This window comes from Hylobates moloch, unplaced genomic scaffold (genome assembly GCF_009828535.3).
Source record: "Hylobates moloch isolate HMO894 unplaced genomic scaffold, HMol_V3 SCAFFOLD_22, whole genome shotgun sequence".
NCBI lineage: Eukaryota > Metazoa > Chordata > Mammalia > Primates > Hylobatidae > Hylobates > Hylobates moloch.
The window spans coordinates 43,336,064-43,345,542 of NW_026652297.1; the positions used below are offsets into that span (position 1 = coordinate 43,336,064).

The 9,479-nt window shown below is 51.3% G+C and overlaps 1 long non-coding RNA gene across 1 annotated transcript; it reads right to left on the reverse strand.

Moving 5' to 3' along the window:
• Positions 1–215: 215 nt before the first annotated feature.
• LOC131382295 (uncharacterized) lies at positions 216–7,175 on the reverse strand. Its single transcript, XR_009211625.1, has 3 exons — positions 7,146–7,175; positions 1,346–1,412; positions 216–306 (listed from the first exon to the last, which is right to left on the reverse strand). It is a non-coding gene; the product is annotated as an uncharacterized LOC131382295 (long non-coding RNA).
• Between the last annotated feature and the right edge of the window lie 2,304 nt (positions 7,176–9,479).

The following is a 9,479-nucleotide window of genomic DNA, read 5'->3' on the forward strand; positions in this document are numbered from 1 at the left end:
TCTGGTAGGAATTTCTTTCCTCTGCTGTTTGCTTTGGGTTTTTTCCCTCTCCATTCCTGGCGGCTAACCCAATATTTGGCTTTCTAAATTTCTAAATTTCTGTGAGCACTAAATATATTTCTTCATTTAACCCCCAGAATCATGGTTTCCTACCTGCTTCCCACGACCGGATCCACAGCCTGGAATGAAAACAGAACCCCGAGGGCATCGGCAGCTCAGGGCTGAGGGGGTGGTGGTTCCGGGGAGGGGGAGGAGCAGAGCCAGGGAGGGAGGGTGCACTCACCCACGCTGGGCATCTCAGACATCCTGAGAAAGCAGGAACAGAGGGAGGGGGGAGACGCCTTGGCTTCTCTCCCAACTCCCCGCAGCCGGGGCCCTGCTCCTCCCCTCCCTATCCAAAAGGGGGCCTGGTCCCCACCCACAGCGCCTCTGCACAGCCCCAATATCCCAGGTGCAGGCCGTGAGCTAGACCTGGGGCGTGGTGAAAACAAGCAAAACCTGCGCCTGAAGCCCGCTCCTTGCCCCCTGCAGACCCCTCTAACTGGGCCGCGGCCCTCTTGCACGGACTCTTAGAGGGCTCCCCCACCGCCCTGCCCTCCCCACTGTAAACAGTCAAGGCCGCGGTATAGCTGAGCTAAATTGAACTGGTAAATTGAACAGGGCAGTGGAAAATTCCCCTCCGGAGCCTCCCGGGGAGGAGCTCTAAGCAGCTGCTACCGAACCCCAGGGCTTGTTAGGCACCTGGCTTTCAGGTTCTCCACCCACTCAGCCCCCAGCTGGGGAGGAGGTGGCTGTTTCTCTCTCCTTCGGAGCAGGAAGGGAGAGGCAGAGACCCTGCTCCCCGGCCCTGACCTGAGCTAATGCCTGCTAAAACATCTTTTAAATCAGACTTGGTTTTCCAGATTTGGGAGCCGGTGGCAGTACATTCTGTCTCCGTCTGGCTGAGCAGGAAAACAGGAGACAGAGCTTCCTACCACCTGATTTACAGCCTTGGCGTGGTTTTGAGACACAAATCACCCGAGAGAGCGGCTCAGTTGTAGTTCTGCAGATGCGATCCGGTAGGATCACCGGCAAGATCGCTTCCCGCCGGTGGGGAGGGCCACAGGGCCTGGGAAAAGGTCTCCTCCCAGACTGAAACACCGCCCACTGCCCACCCCCCGAATGTGTCTGGGACCCCCCTGGGCCATGTTGGAGCCTGGGGGATGGACGATGTGGGGGATGGACGATGTGGGGGATGGACGATGTGGGGGATGGTAGGGCAGGCGGCAGTGGGTCCATAAGTCCTGATGACCAGCAGGGCCATTCCGCCCTTCCTCGGTCCCCTCATTCCCTTCCTTGCCTGTACCTGCCTTTGTTTCTTCAACCTGAATGTGTCAAGCACTCCCCAGGCACCAGGCACTGTCGTAGCTGCCCTAGAAGGACACAAGAATAGTAAGTCTCTGGCCCTGCACTTAGTTCCAGAGGAAGAGGAGATAGGAATGTAAATGCTTGCAACAAAAGGCTGACTGCAGTTAGTGTCATGACACAGGTACAGATAAGGTGTCCTGGGACTGTAGAGATCTCTCTCAGAGTCGGGAGGCTTCCGTGAGGAGGTGACGCTAATGTTGGTCAGAACAGAAGACAGGAGATGCCCTGGCGACAGGGCTGACTTGGTTTCATGGGGATTCTCTGTTTTATCTCCATCTCCAGGGCACTTTATCCTTTTAAAATACTTTTTTTTTTTTTTTTGAGATGGAGTCTCACTCTGCTGTCCAGGCTGGAGTGCAATGGCGCGATCTCAGCTCACTGCAACCTCTGCCTCCCGGGTTCAAGCGATTCTCCTGCCTCAGCCTCCTGAGTAGCTGAGACTACAGGCGCCTGGCACCACGCCCAGCTAATTTTTGTATTTTTAGTAGAGATGTGGTTTTGTCATGTTGGCCAAGCTGGTCTCAAACTCTTGATCTTGTGATCCGCCGGCCTCGGCCTCCTAAAGTGTTGGGATTACAGGCGTGAGCCACTATGCCCGGCCCCTTTTTACTCTTAGATTAGCCATACCCAGGTCTGAGGGTCTTGTCTGTCCTCCCTGTACCGTGCTTTTTTTTTTTTTTTTTTTTTACATGGGGTCTTGCTATGTTGCCCAGGCTGGTCTCAAACTCCTGGGCTCAGGCAGTCCTCCTGCCTCAGCCTCCTGAGTCGCTGAGATGACAGGCGAGAACCACCACACCTTGCTTGTTTGCCCCTGTGTCAGAAGCCATGTGGTTTCTCTGAGGTTGGCATCAGGCCGCCATCAGCCCCTTTGCCCTGCCCCCACTACCAATGCTTGGGCTCAGCTGTCCCATTAAAGCGAGGTGTGCCACGGGCCTCACTTCAACTCCTAGCTCTTGTGAGAGGGCCACAGGGCTCTTTGGATTAGGCTGCCATGAATTTGGTTGATCCAAAAGATGAGGTTTGGGGGACCCCTTATCTGCTTCCTACTCCTAGAACTGTGTGCTCCTTCTCTGCTCAGGGTGGTCTGCCGTGTGATGGATGCCTTGTTTGCCCCCACTCCCTCCATCCGGACCACGAGAAGAGTTCTCCTCTGCTTTCCACGGGACACAGTGTGGGCATGGCTTCACTCCACTCCAGTAGAGGGCTGATACTCAGTAGAGGGCTGATGACGCCCCAGCATGGATCTGGGTGCTGGGCACACTGTGATACAGTGGAGGATCTCTCTGTCTTCAGGTGCTCCCAGCCCACTGACACTTGCGAATTAGCTTTGCACTTGTAATTGTCTTCCCTCCCCACAGGGCAAGGAGGTGGGTCAGTGAGGTGCTATTGTGATTCCCAGTATGGAGACAGGTGGCCCGAAGCTCAGCATCTTAGTGGTTTGCTCACATTCTTGCCATCATCTGGTGGGACTTAGGTTCAAGTCTTACTTTTGCCACTGTGACCTTGGACAATTTTCTCCTCCGTGAAAGACCAACTTCAGTGTGTTACTATCAGATCGACTGTGTGACAGAGCATATGTCTGGCACATAGAGGGCATGGTACAAGGCCAGTTTTCCTTCCTTCCTTCCTTCCCATTATTATTATTATTATTATTATTATTATTATTATTATTATTTGAGACTGAGTCTTGCTGTGTTGCCCAGGCTGTAGTGCAGTGGTGCAATCTCAGCTCACGGCAATCTCCGCCTCCCAGGTTCAAGCAATTCTCCTGCCTCAGCCTCCCGAGTTGCTGGGATTACAGGCGAGTGCCACCACACCTGGCTAATTTTTGTATTTTTAGTAGAGACAGAGTTTCACCATGTTGGCCAGGCTGGTCCTGAACTCCTGACCTCAGGTGATCCGCCCGCCTCGGCCTTCCAAAGTGCTGGGATTGCGTCATTCATTCATTTTAGAGACAGGGTCTCACTCGGTAGCCAAGGCTGGAATGCAATGGCACTATCATAGCTCACCATAGCCTCCAACTTCTAGGCTCAATTGATCCTCCTGCCTTGGCCTCCTGAGTAGCTAGGACTGCAGGTGTGTACCACCATGCCTGGCTAGTTTTTAATTTTTTTTTGTAGAGATGAGGTCTCACTCTCTTACCCATGCCGGTCTTGAACTCCTGGACTCAAGGGATTTTCCTGCCTTGTTGCCTTGGCCTCCCAAAGTGCTGGGATTACAGGTGTGAGCCACTGCACCCAGCCTGGTTTTCCTTTGCTTGGGTATAGTAGCACATCTTATGTCTATGTAAATGTCCCCAAACATTGATTGAGGTGAAAATTTCTGCTTCCACCCCTCTCCTTTTGCCTTGATTATGAGGGTGAGAGGGGAGCGATAGGGGTTGGGGAGGAAGAGGGTGCAGCCACAGAGTAGGAGAGACATCTGGGGCTTTACTAACACAGGAACTCCATCCTGGCTCATCCCAGTGGGCGGAGGTCAGGCAAGTTGGTATCCTGCCCCGCCTGCTGGCGGAGGCAGCTTATGGATTTGGTGACAGATTCCTCCCAAGAGATGAATGCAGCAATTGTATGCTTGGTGTAGAAAAGATTCCAGATAGAGGAGATGTTTTCAATGGCAATAACCCTGAGATAGAGTATTTTCACTGAGTCAACAAACAGAGGTATCAGCGCCGGCTCCCTTTGATGGTCCTGTGAGCGCTTGTAAGCCTCCAAAGCTGTTCTTGGCACAGAGGGACCATGTCTAAAAGCTTTCATTCTCTTCTTCATTGGAATCACCCCTCCTGCCTCCTGGAGGGATTCCTAACTCACATTCTTGGACAACAAAGGCAGTTAACGGAATCCTGGTGGGTAAGGTCCCAAAGCAGGGAGATAATTTTCACATAGCTCCATGGATGCATCCCCCAGGCTCTGCAGTGGTTTTCAAAAACATCTGATGACCAGATTAAAAGGGGTCTCTGAGGAGTTTAAGGGATTTCATGGGGAGAAAGGCCCTCCTCACCTGGTTATCAGCATTTAAGAGGATCGCTAAGCACTTGTGGTCTGCAGAGATGGACTTGCAAATGTTTGGTTGGTGGCCGTTGGAAGGTGGAGGCAGGGCGGGTCAGGGAGGGGGGTTGAGGGCCCAGAGAAATCTCGCATCTAGGGTTGTTCACAATGATGAGTGGCCGCACGCTAAGGTTTTATTTGATGCTGTTGATTACTAAATGTGAACAAGCAGTGACCACTGGGCGTTGTGGCTCACTCCTGTAATTCCAGCACTTTGGGAGGCCAAGGTGGGAGGATCACTAGAGCCCAGGAGTTCAAGACCAGCCTGGGAAACATAGGGAGACCCCATGTCTTCAAAACATAAAAAGATTAGCCAGGCATGGTGGTGCACACCTGCAGTCCCAAGCTACTGGGGAAGCTGAGGCAGGAGGATTGCTTGAGCCCAGCAGAGTCGAGGCTGCAGTGAGCCAAAATCGTGCCACTGTACTCTAGCCTGGGTGACACAGCAAGACCCTGTCTCTAAAAAAGAAAAAGCAATGACTGTGAAGCAATCTGGCCAGCCAGAATGTGATGGGGTGGGGGTTGAGGGTGAGATTTGGAAATTGGAAGCGGGGACAGTGCTGGCCTGGAAACATCTGGGGAGAAAATTACCCTGTCTTTTAGAAGCATCTTCCATCCTGCCTTAGAATTTTTTTTTTTGGGGGGGTGCACAAGGTGTGTTTTACTTTTCATAATCATAGAAATAATTTTTAGAATATCCCAGGGCACACTGGGGAATTTGGCAGTCTGACTGGGGTGTCCCCTCAGACACCCACAGGCTGGTATATGGGTGCAGGGTACCTGGGTTCACGGTGTGGCTTGTGGCTCGGGTGCATCTTGCGGGTGGCTCTTCCTCCACATCAGCACTGCAGGCTCGAGGAGGATGGGGGTACCCTCCAGGCTCTTAGGAAATTTCACTCTACTTCTGCTCAGTGGTCTCTGGTCGGCCAAGTGTTCTCCTGAGTCTCTCTTTTCTTCAGCCTGACCTTACCGAAGCCAGCGATTTCCCCTATGTCCAGTTTGTCATTTTGTTTGTTTGTTTGTTTATTAGAGGCAAAATCTTGCTCTGTCATCCACGCTGGAGTGCAGAGGTGTGATCATAGCTCACTGTAGTCTCCAATGCCTAGGCTCAAGTGATCCTCCTGCCTCAGCCTCCCAAGTAGCTGGGATTATAAGCATGCACCGCCATGCCTGGTTAATGTTTTAATTTTTGGTATTGACGGGGTCCTACTACGTTACCTAGGCTGGTCTGGAACTCCTAACCTCAGGCGATCCTCCCACCTCTGCTTCCCAAAGCATTGGGATTACAGGCATGAACTACTGAGCTTGGCCTGCTACGTTCTTGAAGCAATCCATGGAGCCCCGCTCTGCGCCCTGGCTCTGGGTGCTCCCACTGGTTCGGCTGCAGTAGGAGACCTGCCTTAGCAGGTAGCCCAACCCTGGATTTTCTGGTACTATCAGAGCCGGCTCAGGGAACCCACCCTCAGCCCCCAGGCTCTCTCTGGCCTGTGGTTGGTGTCCCCAGGCCAGTGTCCTCTTGGTGACACCACAGTCAGGCAGGGCAACATGGCAGCTCCCAGGGGTGGGAGAGCGAGGTCAGAAACAGAAGCTGTAATTAAATCTTTTTTTACCCACCCTCATCCCCAGCAGGAAGTTATTCTTGGTGCTCAGCGAGGGGGAAGGAGGGGCGGGATGTGAGCAAAACGGCTGCTTTTGACCTCATGGCCTTCCTGGCGATTGGGTGGAGAGGTTTTTAAAGATTGAGGAAGAGATTTCCTTGAGCATCTTCTGAAAATAGAGACTGGGGCCTCTAGTTTGGCTCTTTCTGGACTCGACTTCTACTTTTTGGACAAAGAGAAGGCCAAAGCCCCAGCCTGGGCACTCAATGCCTAATCCCGTCGGCTGCAGCTTCTCTGGTGCCTTCCCTTGGACATGGGTTGGGGTTGGACGGGGACAGTGTACTGGGGAGGCGAGTGGGGCAATTCCCCCTGGGTGGGTGGAGGCAGGGGTGGCTGTGGCCAGCGAGGGGCTTGCATTTTCCAAATTGGTGGCTTTTGTTTGGGCTGAGCAGGCCTTGGAAACTCACTCCAGCATCAGCACCTCCTCCTCCTCTTCCCCTGGGGTCAGACAAAGGCCCAGGACCCAGGCCTGCAGATGCTGAGCGGGAAGGCAGAGGCAGAGCATTAGCAGGATCACCAGCACTTCCTTCCGGGCTTTTCTTCCAGGGGCCCTTGGGAGGAGCCCTGTTCCTCCTCCCACATCCCCCTGTGTGTTCTCCACTCTATCAATTCCTCAGCCCTCTCCTCTTCCCCCCAAAACTAGAGCCAGGGCCAAGGAAGTATAGCCAAGAAGATGACTTGGTTTGGTCTCCTGCGGAAAAGATTCCAGCATCTCCCATTCAACAAAAGCCAAAGTCTACAAGAAATAGGACGTGAGGTTTCAGTTCTTGGAACAGGGACTGCAAACCCTTCACCTTCAAGAAGAAAAATTACCAGACACGAAGGGAGCTACCTCCAACGCGAAGACTTAGGATCCTATTCTGCTCCAGCTACTTTTTGGGGCTGCATTCTCTTTCACTTGTGTTTTTTAAAAAATAAAAATCCAATCTCCATTTCATCAGGATCATCTGTCCCCTTCAGTTTCTTCGTTTTTAAGCTCCCACTCCCCACCACCTATGGAGCCAGCTGGATACTGCAGCATTTCCCACACGAGTACCTGCAATTTCCTTCTCACAATTCACAGGTGGTTCATAGGTGGTCACCCTGACTGTGGCAGTGCATTGTGACATTGCTGGCACCTCAGAGGTGGATGAATGGCAGGGGGAGGGGAGGGGAGGGGAGGGGAGGAGGGAAGAGAGTTCCACAGTGGATGGTGGCCTTCTACTGATGGATGGTGGCTGCGGCTGTCCAGCCCTGTTCTCACATCCATAGTGCCTCCCCTGTCACCCTCTGCATCAATCACTCCCCAGCCCTGTTCTCTCATCCTCTTTAGTATCTTGCTTTGTCCTCTTCTGACCATTGCCTGCCCCCACCACCTTTGCCAAGGCCACCCAGACACCTGCCATCACCTTCCCATTGCTCTTCCCACCTGCTCTCTTTCTCCTTCACTACACCCCGCACTGAGGCCACAGTGATTTTTCTAAGCTTCACTGTGGCTGTGCCATCCCCTGCTCGGAGCCCTCCAGCAGTTTCCGCAGCCTTCAGGACTATGTCCAAGAGGCTCAGGGGGACTCTGCTGAGAGCTGCTGGAATTTGGCCCTAGCTCACGGCTCTTCATCTTCTGCCACCTCCAATTCTTGCACTGGATTCCTGCTTTTCCCCATCAGAATGTGCTGTCAAACTTGCCTCCGGATCTCTGCACAAGACCCTCCTGTTGCCAGGACACCCCTCCTTCCGAATGTGTGTGGTGTGAGTGCGTGCTCTAGTACACATGCATGGTATCATACACATCCTGTCTAAAGCCCATGTGTGCATACATGTGTCCTATTTAAAGCCTATGCATGGATACATGTGTTCTATCTAAAGCCTATGCATGGATACATGTGTCCTATCTAAAGCCTATGCATGCATACATATGTCCTGTCTAAAGCCTATGCATGCATACATGTGTCCTGTCTAATGCCTTTGCATGCATACATGTGTCCTGTCTAATGCCTATGCATGCATACATGTGTCCTGTCTAATGCCTTTGCGTGCATACATGTGTCCTATCTAAAGCCTGTGCATGTATACACACACACACCCGCATTCTAAAACCCATGCATGCATACACGTACACCCATGTGTCCTATCTAAAGCCTATGCATGCATACATGTGCACACACACATCTGAAGTCCACGCATGGTTTGATGCTCTTCAAGGATTGCCCGTTTTTCAGGAAGAATTTCCTCATAGATCTCCCCCATCCCACCTTACACACACATTCAATTTGGGTGTTCCTTGGCCTCTCTATAGTTTTTGCTGCTGTTGTCTACTTCCTCTTTCTTGAGAACTCTCACCTGTGTTATTTTGTATTGTGATTGCCTCCCTCATGCCCAGTCTTTCTATCTTTTGGTAATAAGGTAACTCCCGTACCCTGCTTTTACTTGAGGAATCTACTCCTCCGTCTATGTGCTTTGTGGAAAATCAACTCTATCCTGGGCTCCAAGTCTGGGGAAAATGGCTTTGGCATAAGCAATAAGAGCCATAGAAATTGGTTCAGAGGTGAAGATGTTACCAAATTCAAGACAATCAGTTTGGGAAAAAAATTTATTGGCAGTTTCTAGGTAAGATGTTTCCTTGATGTACAGGGAGGTCTCCGGATATGATGGCCTGTTCCCCCTGGATTTGGAGGGGGAAGTAAGAAACCTGGGTGTTTTGGCCACTGGCATTATAATAAAGCTAATCCTGCAGAAGGCAGAGCTGAAAGAGAGAAACTGGATCCTTGATGCCATTGGTAGAGCGGTTGAATCAAATTGAACCTGAAGCCACATCTGGCCGTGTGTTTCCAGTCACATGTCCCTGTAAATCACTTTTACTATTTAGGTCAGTTTGAATTGGCTTTGTTGTTACATGCAGAAAAGTCCTAATGCACTCCCTCTTTTTCTGCCCTGATTTTTTCTTCTCTCTCTTATTGTTCCTTTCCCCTTCCCTCTCTGTTATATGAGGGTGTGCCTCTGTGACTTATCCTTGTTGTCATTATGACTATGACTGTAGTTTGCCATTGTCTTCCAAATCTGTGACGTTCAAGGTCTAGGCAGGAATACCTAACAGTTTTTTTTTTCTCTTCTTTCTTTTTCTTTCTTTTCTTTTTCTTTTTTTTTTTTTTTTTTTGAGACAGGGTCTCACTTTGTCACTCAGGCTGGAGTACAGTGTTGTGATCATGGTTCACTGCAGCCTCAATCTCCTGTCCCACTTTAGCCTTCTGAGTAGCTGGTACCACAGGCGTGCGCCATTATATCTAGCTAATTTTTTATTTTTTGTATAAGTGGGATTTCACCATGTTGCCCAGGGTGGTCTCGAACTCCTGGGCTCAAGCAATCCTCCCACCTCTGCCTCCCAAAGTATTGG